Below are 10,903 nucleotides of genomic sequence, written 5' to 3'. Positions count from 1 at the left end.
TACATAGAGAGCACATATTAAAATCAATGTAGACAACTATGAATAAGATGAATTATAACAGGATACAACTATTTTTAAATAAAGTGTGAGGAAAGCATAATTTAGGAAGTGATTAGTTCTCCCTGAAAATTCAGACAAACTTACAGATGTGCCATTTTAAATGGACTTTTTAATAATAGGTAAAATCTGTCAAGTACCAAAATACAACAAAAGTATTCCAGACTCAGGAGAGATCAGAATATATGCATGCATTTGTGGAATAAGAAAATAATTGGGATTTGCTTGACTCAGGGATGCTAAAAGGGAAGTATTAAAAGGTATGTCTGGGGCAGCAGCTGGTATGGACAGACAGGTGCTGGATCCCATAGGGCTGGATGCGTAGTTCGAGTCCCAGACCCAGAGGCTTGAGAATCACTGTGGGTGTGTGTGCATGCATGCCCAAAATCCTGAGAGAAACCTGGAGGAGAAGGGATTGTGGTGCGGCCATTCCTCCAGGGGGTGATTTCTTAATTTTCTCCCTTTGTGTCTCTTTCTGGTGAGCACATATGCTCTATAGCAAAAAGAAAAAATGTAAAAAAAAATATGTCTGAAGACCAGAATTTTTTACCTAAAATGTCATGCTAAGGAGTTTGGAGAATCAATCAAAGACTGTAAGGATTTGTGATGGTTAGCTTAATGTGTCAATTTGTCTGGGTTAAGGAATACGATAGCTGGTACAACATTATGAGAGCTCTACAAAAAGTTTACGGAAAATGACTATTACAAAAGAAACTACACATAAATTGCAAAATAATTTGCACCAACATGAACTTGAACTTTATTCCATATTTCCACAAACTTTTTGAAGTCCCTGCAGATTTCTGGGTATGCCTATGAGAATGTTTCTAGAAAACAATAGCATTTCAATTAATAGACCAAGTAAAGAAGATCCATCCTCACCAATGTGAGTGGGCATCATTTAATCCCTCAAGGACCCCCCAAAAAATGAAAACACAGAGGAAGGGGAAGTTTGCTCTTCTTTTGAGTCGCTGCATCCACGTCGTTGGACATCGGCACTGCTGGTGCTCAGCCCTGAGGCTGGAACTGAATCATGCCATCGACTTTCTTACTTCTTCAATGTGCAGAACGGAGATCCTGTGACTTCTCAACCTCTAATTACATGAGCCAATTCCCACCAGATATTTAAAATAGCCTGTTGGTCCTTTTCCTCTGGAGAACCCTATTACAGAAATGACATAATCACATTAGTGGCTTAAATTTAAGGACGATAATTCCAGCTGTGATAGGAGAGATAAAAATGGGATCACCAGGATAATAGGGATTATACTGATCTCAGGCAAGGGGGATGAGAGGTGTGCAAACTGTGGTCTGCAAACCAACTCTAAATACCTCCTGTTTTGAAATCTGAAAGCTAAGAGCAGATTTTATGTTTGTAAATAGTTGAAAAATGTTAAATACGATAATATTTTACGACATTAAAATTACTTGAGAGTCAGGACCAGCCCATGGCCTGATGATTACATAGGCTGGATCCCACATGGCCAGCTATGTGGTTTGAGTCCTGGACCTGTTTCTTGAGAAACATGGCAGGCGGGTGCATGAGTGTGTGTTCCCAAAATTCTTATAGGAGGAAGAGATGGAAGAGAAGGAATCATGGTGTGACCATGCCCCTTGAAAATTGCTTTCTCTCTCTCTATCATCTATCTTCCCCTACTGAGAGCATACAAACTGGAAAATTTTAAACATTATCTGAAATTTCTATTTTTTTTTTTTGAGAGGTTTTGGCTATAGGGCACATGCACTCGTCAGACAGAGAGAAAGAGACAGAGAGACAGAAAGCAGAAAGAGAGAGAAAGGGAAAAAAGCAAGAATCCCCCCCCCCCCCCGGGGGGGATGGCCATGCCACAATCCCTTTTCCTCTCGGGATCTTGGGCATGCATGCACACTTGCCTGGAGTGAGTTTAAGCCACTGCATCTGGGACTCGAACCGTAGTCGACTACGTGGGAGTCCAGCAACATATCCATTATGCTAACTGCTGGTCCTTGAAATTTCTATGTTAATAAATGTAGTTTTACTGGAACACAGCCATGTTCATCCATTTACGTATTGTCTATGACCATATTCACACTGCAATGACAAGGTTGCATATTTGTAGCAGACACCATATGGCCCAGAATCCCTGAAACATTTATTACATAGCTAGCCTCTAATCTAAGCTATGAACAAACCATGCAGGACTAGGTCCAACATGAGTTACTTCAGGAAGACTGTCTCACCATAGGTAAAGAGTCAACAACATCACTTAAAAATCATAATGACTCTACAGATACTAAGCCAGTTGAAGTTCTAGTAACTAATAGAGAACTTGAATAGAGAAAAATATAACAAGAATATAACAGGTAAAATAGATGCTCTAATTCTTCTGCTTAACACCAGAATACTAGCTGAAATGATTACACACACACACACACACACACACACACACACACAAATAAATAAAAAATAAAAAACACTAAGATATTAGGAAAGCCCACATTGCACTGACAACTTAGAGAGGAAGCAATTTCTATGGGACAAATTGTAAGGACTTGCTGACAGAGTGCTTTAAATACAAGATTAAGGAGGACCAGCTCATAGCATGGTGGTTAAAGCAGGTAGATCCTACATCGCAGACAGTGCAGTTCAAGTCCTGAACCCGGCAGCTTTAAAAACATGCTAGACATGTGTGCATGCAAGCCCAAGATCCCAAGAAGACAATAGAGGAGAGGGGATTTTGACTGGTCATCTCCTCTGGGTGGCACTTTCTCACTTTCTCTGTCTCTCTCTGTGTCCTATATCAAGATTAAAGGCAGTCATGAAGGATCAATGCACAACTGAATCTGGAGAAAGTGGTATTTGCCAGGACAAAAAGAGAGGTATATGGAGGAATAGTGATTATCAGCATAATCTTTAAGAGGATTCAAAATCAGATTTGTCTGACTATAAAGACTGAGAGCTTCCACCCAATTATATTTTATTCATATAACTTCCCATTACCTAATTTGCTAATTTTATAACAAATTAGAAGTTCTTTGCAGGTGGGAAAAATGGCAGTGCTGTTTTGTCCTTCACAGTACCAAGCACAACTATGGGAACTTTGTAAAATGCTTTTAGATGATAAGGGCATATTTCCTTGAAAATTATAACATTTGGGAAAAGAACTTTTAAATACTCATTTTTAATTGAAATGTGAATATGCTCTTTCAGAGTTAAAATGTGCAATTTTGATTGATGTTAGCATAGTAATCCTTTTTATTTCTTTTTTTTTTTTCCGAGAGAGAGAGAGAGAGAGATTTTTGTTACAGGGCACTCATCAGAGACAGACAGAAAGCAAGAACTCACTCTCCAGGGGGGATGGCCATACTGCAATCCCTTCTCCTCCAGTCTCCCCTCTTGGGATTTTGGCATGCATGCACACATGCCCAGCGTGAGTTTTAAGCCACCGAGTCTGGGACTTGTACTGCAGTCAACTACATGGGAGTCCAGTGATGTAACCTTTATGTCATCTGCTGGTCCCAACATAGTAATCTTTTTAACAGCACAATATTTTAAGATGAAATATTTGTAAGAAATTCTAACATTTATACCTCATAAATAATTTAATATGAGAGTATACCCCTATGGTTACAAATTTCATATTGACCAAAGCACTTGCACAAGATCAATGAACACATTTAAGGTGCAGATTCATGTGGGACTAGCAGTTAGTGTAACAGCTATGTCGTTGGACTCCCACGTAGTCAACCGCGGTTCACGTCCCGGACCCGGTGGCTTAAAACTCACGCTAGGCGCGTGTGCGTGCATGCCCAAGATCTCGAGAGGAGAGTGGAGGAGAAGGGATTGTGGCGTGACCATCCCCCCGGGGGTGATTTCTCGCTTTCTGTCTCTATGTCTCTCTCTGTCTGTCTGGCGAGCAAACGCGCCCTGTAGCAAAAACCTCCCCCCCCCCAAAAAAAGGTGCAGATTCATGTAATGGTGGCTATTCCAGGGTTCCAAAGTTTAAACTTTCTTTAACATGCAAAGTTCCCTTGAGCATTTCACTTCTTACAGACCACACAAACTGGCTCAGATAAGATGCTAGCCCCTCTCTGGGGAGCTTCTGAATGCAATGGCGTGTGATGCGGTTCTACTCAGTTTTGATGAATTCCACCATGAAGAACGTGTTTTCTCTGCATCGCCCATGGTTGGTACCACCAGGGAGCAATTCCACTGTCACTGATGAATGCGAGCTAGGTCAGACCTTGTCAGTGCAAATGAAAGTCTTGTGATTAGTATTCTGCACCTTCTTGCTAATGAACCTTCTAATCATGAAATCTGTCTGTACTTATAATCTTCTTCTAACTGCTAAGCACCCATGAAAAGTTAAATGGGAAGTTGTACCATTGATGTGATTTTTAAATTTTCTTCAAGTCTTTCAAATTTAGTTTTGGACTTGCTGTTTATGATTCAGGATTAGAATTAGTCAACATTATGACCATGACAACCTTGGTTATCCAATTCCAATATATAAACAGAAGTTACAAATATACAAAAATATGTATAATCATAATAAGGCATATTTTCAAAATAGTAAGGCTTCTTGAAGAACATTTTGACAGTAGAAAAAATATGTGAGAGCATTTACAGAAAATTTTAGCAAAATTCTAGCAAACTTTTTGCTAGGAAAAAAATTTAATTAAAAAAATATAAGTCAAAAGGGTTTTGTACTAACCAAGAACTTTAATAAATGGCTTTAAGGTCAATGTTTACAGAAAAGTTTTTCAGTATAACTTGAATAACTTTTTATTTCACTAAAACCCGTGTGTGTGTTTGTGTGTGTGTGTGTGTGTGTGTGTGTATGTATGTTTTAACTACACAAGGATTTACTTATTATTGCTCCAGAACAATCAATATTTTATTAAGTCTCAGATATCATTAATTATAAGGGTCATCATTATTTTATATTACTAAGAAAGAAAGAAAAAAGTATTCTGACAATTGAACTATGACAAGATATTGATCACAAGTTATATCAAAGAGATTTAAAAGTGAAAAAATGACTTCTTAGAATTAATAAGATAGGATTATTTTTTGTAAAAGTATGGATATTAGGTAGTAGGAGTCCAGAAATACTTCTATGGTAGCACCATCTTTCCTGAAGAACATTTCAACAAAATCTGTACTCACCAGGGCCTAAAACTGGGTAGTCTATCTGAATTTATATATGCATTTTCCTTTTCATTTTGATTGAGGAAGTTCCCCACCCAACACTGTTGACAAAATGTAAATAATTCAGCAACTTTTCTACAAAGAAATCAGATAATAAATATTTTAGGCTTTGCAAACAATATTGTCTCTGATACGATTAGTCATCCTTGGCCACTGACGCACAAAACCAGCTGTGAGCAACATGTAAATGAATGAGTGTGACTAATCTCATCAAAACTTTATTTATAGGGGGCTGGACAATGCAGTAGCAGTAAAATATGAGTCTGCGAGGTTGACCCACATGGAAAGGTTCCAGGTTCAGGTCTGGAGACTTCTCTGTGTAAGCCAATAATCCAAAATTCACTTATAGTAAGAACTAGAAAGATCTTAAACTGGATAAGAAAAGAAAACAATCAAGATGCCAACACCAAGGTGAAAAGGATATAAGAATTGGGGTCAGCCGGTGTGGTTAAGGTTCTGAATTCCCACATAACCAAGGATGGTTCGAGTCTTGCTCCAGACTTGAGAATCATGTTGGGCATATGTGTGTGCATGCCCAAAAGTCCCAAGAGGAGAATAAAGGAGAAGGGAATTGCAGCATGACCATCAGCCCCAGGGCAGATGGGGTAGTGATTTCATTCTACCCTTCTCTCTGGTGAGCACTCACACACTATGGCAAATAATACCAACTCTCTACAATATCTACCATAAAATAGAAGCCAAGAGAATACTTCTAAATTCATTCTCTGAGGTTAACATTACCCTAATGGCTAAAACAGATTTAGACGTTTCTGGAAAAGAAAAACTACAGAACTATCTCTCATGAACATCATGAAAAAAAGCTCAATAAAAACTGGCAAATTTGGGAACCAGCAGGTAGCGTAATGGCTATGTCGCTGGACTCCCACCTAGTCGACCGCGGTTCGTGTCCCGGACCCGGTGGCTTAAAACTCACGCCGGGCGCGTGTGCGTGCGTGCCCAAGATCCCGAGAGGAGAATGGAGGAGAAGGGATTGCGGCATGACCATCCCCCCTGGGGGGGTGATTTCTCGCTTTCTGTCTCTATGTCTCTCTCTGTCTGTCTGGCGAGCGCACGCGCCCTACAGTGAAAATCTCTCAAAAAAAATAAAAAATCTGGCAAATTTGGGGCCAGACATGGGTTCAGTGGAAACGCAATTTTCTACAAGGCTGACCCACAGGGGCAATGTCTCTCTTTCATTTGCTCTGGATTTGCTTCTGGAGATCTTTCTGAACATGCCAGGCATGCATATACATGCTTGTTTCCCTAGGCTGGCTGAGGCCGGGGATTGATTTTGGCATAATAACCCTGTCAAAGGTGCCTATTTCTCTGTCTTTCTCTCTGTCTCTCATTTTTCTCTCTGTCTTTTTCACCTATGGAAGAAAAGAGTAAATAATTTTTTAAACAGCAAATTAGATTTTATGAATTAATAAAAATAAATATTTTAGGTAAGTAATCTAAATATTTATATATTTTATTTTATTTTATTTTAACTTCTTTAATACATTCAATCACTATACATCACTTACCTTGTAAAGTTATTTTTCCCAACATGACTACACTTCACATCAGTCCAGGTAAGGATACTATACATGTTATCATCAACAGATAATAATCCATTTCTGTGTCCCCTAAATGTCTTGCTTCTCTGTTTTTCTTTTTAATATCTTTCCTCACACTCTCCTTCTTCTCTCACCCTCTTCCTACACTGTATCCAGTATCTGTAACCATTTTCCATGCTTTTATATCCTCTAATCTTTAAGTTTCCACCATAGAGTGTGGACAGTAGGTATACATTAAGTGGAGACATAACAATGTTTCTCTTTCATAGCCTGGCTTGCTTCACTCAGCAGCAAATCTTCCATATTCATCCACTTTCTATCAAAAACCAGGGTCTTATTGTTTTTTATGACTGAGTAGTATTTCATAGAGTATATGTGCCACATTTTTTCAATCCAGCAAGTTAGAGTTTTAAGAATAATTATGTTATTTAATTTCATTTTTTTAAAAAATTTGACCAGAGAGCAACAGAGAGAGAGAGAGGAGGAAGTGAGAAAGCAAGTCACCAGGTTTGGGACTTGAACTGTGGTCAGCCATGTAGGAATCCAGCACCTTCACCACCGCGCCACTTGTCAGGCTTGCAAATTAGATTTTAAAACATGTATAAAAAGAATTATATAGCATGATGTAATTTATTCTAGGTATGCAAGACTGTAAGACTGATTTAACATCAGAAAATCAATCTAATCCACATATCAATAGGCTTCTACAAGAAAAATCCTATTAGATGCAGAAAAACTTTGGACAAAATTTAACTCCCATACTTGATAGCAACTCTTAGACAAATAGGGATAGAGGAGAACTTCTTCAACTTGATAAAGAGCATTTCAAAACAAAACAAAACAAAAAAACCCCACAGCTAGTATTATCCTTAATGGTTAAAGACAACATTTCATCCTAAAATCAAGACTGTCAGTGTAGTGCTATAGCCAGTGCATGAGGCAACAAGTGTAAATAAAAGCCATGCAGATCATTACTACACGATGGATATACCATCAGGGTCGTCCCATGATATGTACAGTTGTAATCACACAACCTTAATTCTGTCTAAATGTGCTTGTGCACATATGAACACAACCATATGAATACAACCAAGTGATAAGATAAAGAGTTCCAAGCTGGGCCAAAACTAGAACCAGGGAAAACATGAAGCAGGCTACCAGGACATAACTTCAGGTTAAGCCTAACATAAAATAGATATTCAGACCCTCAAGATTTACCTTCAGGGGACCAGCAGATAGTGTAATGGTTGTGTCACTGGATTCCTATGTAGTTGACCATGATTTGAATCTTGGAGCCAGTGGCTTAAAACTCACACCAGCCATGTGTGCCCAAAATCCCAAGAGGAGAATTGAGAAGGGGCTGTGGCATGGCCATCCTCCCTGGAGGTGATTTCTCACTTTCTGTCTCTCTTTCTCTGTCTTTCCAGCGAGCACACATGCCCTATTGCAAAAATCTCTTCCTGAAAAAAAAAAAAAATTTACCTTTGGTTCCAACAAAGTCACCAGAATGGTATCATAGTTGATTATAAAGGGATTTTATTCAAAAGCCCTAATAATAATTATTAAGAAATGTCCATTTTCTTGAAATAATCCTTGGGTCACATAGTTTGGGGGGGGGTGAATGGCTGCATCAGCCTGGTTTCTATTTTAAATTTTTTTCTTGTATAAGTTCACTCCTGTTCTATAACAAACTATAATATTTATGTTCTTAGACAGATAATCATGTAATTAACTTATGATTTTGAGGTCTAAGCCACCTTACTGAACTCTATTGGGCATGTCTCCACTGGCCTCAGTGGGTGGCTTGGCTGGTAGCTACATAATCTAAAATAGTCTCATTCATATGACTGATATTTGGCACTGAGGCAAATGGACAACTGGACCATGTGTCTGTCATCATCCAGCAGGTTAACACCGGCTTCATCACATGGTAATCACAGGATTCCAGAAACAGCAAGTGAGCGAGCCACAGTGCACTAGCATATGTCAGTCTTTCGCAGACCTACCTTTCCTGGATGATCAGATGCCATTACCCCTTTCACAATGCTGACTTCTCTCTCTACCTTCTGTTTTTCTGTGTGAGCAACTGAAGTGCCCAGGTAGCAGTTGTAGTTTAATTAATGGGACCCAAGTAGAGGCATCCCTCCTTTCACACAAGGTCCTCAAAACATACCATACCTCTATGTCTAGAATTGAAGGAAAACACAAGTTCCCCAACTGGGTCACTGACGGGAGGGTGAGCGGGGTCACTTGTTTTTACCCTTTAGTTCCCATATACTTACCTAATGGAAGCATAGTGCCATGTGGGGTGTGTGTGTGTGTGTGTGTGTGTGTGTGTGTGTGTAAACTCATGATGTGGGACTGGCTAAAGTTAGGGATGGATTGTTGCATCTGACTTTCTTGGGGGGGTGTCTCCCTTCTCTCTCTCTTTGATTCTCTCTCTCATGTGTGGCCCAGACCACAGATCTCCTAGCATCATCTGTTGGGCCTACTCAGAACTCCTCTGCTCTACCCCCATTCAAAACTGTTGGTCTTCATGTCACTTAGTATTTGGGTTGGAATGGTAATTCCAAGTGTGAGATAGTGCCCTCCTGAACTGAAGGAGAACACCCAAACATTGTGCTTCATAGTCTTTGCCTCTTTCCCTCTCAGGTAAATGTGTATGATCAAACATCCAAGATACTTCCCGTTTCTTGCTTATTCAACCTGACTAGTTGAGTCTACTCAGTATACTGTCCCAGTGTGACAGCTTTTATACGTTCCAATAGTTCAAGTCTTTTGAGATGATATTATCATAAGTGATAATGTAGCCAGGTTGTAAGAGGAAGCAAAGTAACTCCATATTCAATTCAACACCCTAGGGACCAGCAGTTAGTGTAATGGCTATGCCGCTGGATTCCCATGTAGTTGACTGCGGTTTGAGTCCTGGACCTGATGGCTCAAACTCACACTGGGTGCGTGTGCATGCGTGCCCAAGATCCTGAAAGGCAAAAGGAGAAGGGATTGCAGCATGACCATCCCCCCCGGGGGGTGATTTCTCGCTTTCTGTCTCTCTGTCTCTCTCTGTCTTTCTGGCGAGCGCATGCCCCCTATAGCAAAAACATCTCCAAAAAAAAAAAAAAAACTCAACACCCCAGGTTAAAATACTGTGGACAGGCCTTTGGCCTGCTTTCTTTTCTTTCCTTTTTTTCTCCCTCTTTTGCATAATAAGTCTATTTCTTGCAGAAACTAATCATAGTTATTAAATGATGATTGAGTCTGAGTCCTGTGGGTTCAGGCCAAGTGCAGCCGATAAACACAGAAGCTCTCCAAGGCTGACCCAAATGGAAGGATTCCGGGTTCCCATCCAGAGGACTGTCCTGAGCGTACCAGGAATTTATATGCTCATGTTCTGGGGCTGGTTAAAGCTGAGGGTGGATTGGCCCCTGTTGGGGATACTTTTCTCTTTGTCTCTCTTGATTGCTCATGGAAAGAATAAATATTTTAAAAAATAAGAAGAAGAGAAAAAGAAAAGGTCACACTGACTTCTAGAATATCTGTACTATTAAAAAACCAACCAGGCAAACAAACAAACTTTGACTCTAAAGCTGGGGGGCTAGGTTGAGTTCTGAAATCAAATGTATGAACTTGGACGATCACGTGTCACCTTTGATTGTAAAATGCAGAAAGTGGTGTCTATTTGTAGAGGTGTTAACAAAGATTAAATAAGTTAAAAATGGGAAGTTAACATAGAACTATGCCCAATACCTAGTTAGTGCACAATAAATATTGAATGTTATTATTATTTATATATTGTTAATATTTTATCTAAGGTATGCATTATCTAATAGCTTTCATACTATATGAGGGATATAATAAGGAAAAAAAACTTTTATACTATATTAGGTATATAATAAAAGGAAAAAGAAATGTATTTATTAGTTTTATGCTTATTAAATTTACATTTAATCTTAGACTACACATTATTACTAGGTGTTAAATCTAATAAAGGGGAAGTGACCTATATTTTATAGAGAATTTTAAACAAATGTATAGATTGCTGAAGAAGCGACTATAAAAACTTCATAATATTATAGATAAACTGCATATATCTTCA

Source organism: Tupaia chinensis, unplaced genomic scaffold (genome assembly GCF_000334495.1).
Source record: "Tupaia chinensis unplaced genomic scaffold, TupChi_1.0 Scaffold000453_1, whole genome shotgun sequence".
NCBI classification, from domain to species: Eukaryota; Metazoa; Chordata; class Mammalia; order Scandentia; family Tupaiidae; genus Tupaia; species Tupaia belangeri.
Note: the sequence above shows the minus strand (reverse complement) of the source record.